This window comes from Dipodomys merriami, unplaced genomic scaffold (genome assembly GCF_024711535.1).
Source record: "Dipodomys merriami isolate MVZ:Mamm:240054 unplaced genomic scaffold, mDipMer1.0.p SCAF_4, whole genome shotgun sequence".
In the NCBI taxonomy this organism is placed as follows: domain Eukaryota; kingdom Metazoa; phylum Chordata; class Mammalia; order Rodentia; family Heteromyidae; genus Dipodomys; species Dipodomys merriami.
In genome coordinates this window covers 56659878-56661590 of record NW_027205603.1, presented here as the reverse complement: position 1 = coordinate 56661590, position 1713 = coordinate 56659878, and positions in this window count along the sequence as shown.

The window sequence follows — 1713 nt, the reverse complement described above, 5'->3', positions numbered from 1 at the left end:
TCCTAGTGTCTAGTTTGCATACTTCCTGGATTTTCTTTCTATGTAGAACTGTTCATTTCCACCATGGGTATCTTCCACCTCTGAAAATATTTTTTTCTAGCTATAACAACTCTATTTTTTACTACATAACTGAATTTTATGTAAGATTCATAGCATCTTGATGACTGAATGTTCTATCACCAATACTTTTGTGTATTCTGTCGATTCTCTATTTCATACTGAGATCAGCAATCAAAATTGCTATGTTTCTATCTGCAAATAGTTTCAAACGAGTTCATAATAGCATCTGAAGAGAAATGCTAGCATAATTATTTATCTTATCTAGCCAGAGATTTCCAAACCTCCCTTGATCCATATCTAAGTGACAGTTTCTCATATTTATAGCTAGAATATTCTATCCTGGTTGTAGTTGACTTGTAATGGTTGATTGTTTTAGATCTTTTGATTGTGAAGCAGGAAACAAGGACAGAAATGTCTGTAAAATGTATAGTTACTGCCAAAGAGTTAATGATGGTCCTACATCAGCTTCAAAGTTCTCATTTTACACATTTTTTCATTAATAAAAATAACAAAAAATGCGAGCTATCTCTTTCCCTCAAGAATGAACAGAAAAGAGATCTGCCAAAAATTAAAAAGTTATCAATCAAGTGATGGAATTAGTAGACTGGCTTTGCCTGTAGTGTGTAAATGGAAATACTGATATTATACCTATAAAGAACAAATAAAGAAGAAAATAATATCAATCTCTCTTATTTATTTCTTCTCAAAAAGATTAGCTGAAATGTAATCCATAATCAAACAAGACAGAAATGTAAGATGGTCAAATTATTATTGCCTGAAGAAAGAGACAAATGAAAACCTGATACAATAAATTATTCGATCACTCTTTGTATTAGAAGTGCTTCTAACACTATTATTGGGCAAGAAATATCAAAACATCCTAATGTTTGCTATAGTTGACCACATCAGCTGATAGACAGATGACAGATATATATAACTATATATACATGAGTAGGAAGAACATACATATTTTCCTGTATTTCATCTATAGAAAAAAATTGTTATTCATCACAACATCAAAACTCTACTAGGTTTAGGAGTCTTAAAATAATGGTGGTATTTCTGGAGACTTCCTAGAGAGCTGATAGTAACAATGGTCACAAACCTTGCACTGTTGGAATTACCATAGTGGAATTAATCTCTTGAATAGTATCAGATTCAGAAGAAGAAATTTTCTCTTTCTGTCTCTTTCTATCCTTTCTGTGTCTCTTCCTCTCTGTCTCATCTGGTGGATTGTTGCTTTTGAACTCAGGGCTCAGGATTGCTTGAAAGGCATTCTGCCACTTAAGCCTTATGCCAATACTACATTTATTAGTTATTTATATATTTGCTTTAGTTATTTTTCAAGCAATGTCTTGTGTTTATTTTGTCCAGGGCTAACCACAGAATGCCTCCTATATGCCCTCTAATGTAACTGGGATAAAAGTACATGCCACCATGTCTGACTTGTTGGGTAGGATGGAGTTTTTTTGCCTGGGCTGGTCTCAAGCCACAATCTGAGTAGACAGAATTACAGATATGAGCCACTACATATAGACTTCTCTAAGACCAAGAAATTCTTATACCTCAGCTATTTAGTAACCATTGTATGCATTTGACAATTCTAAATCTGTAGGGCAGAAAGCAGCATGAAAAATGGGGGGGGGAGGGAGT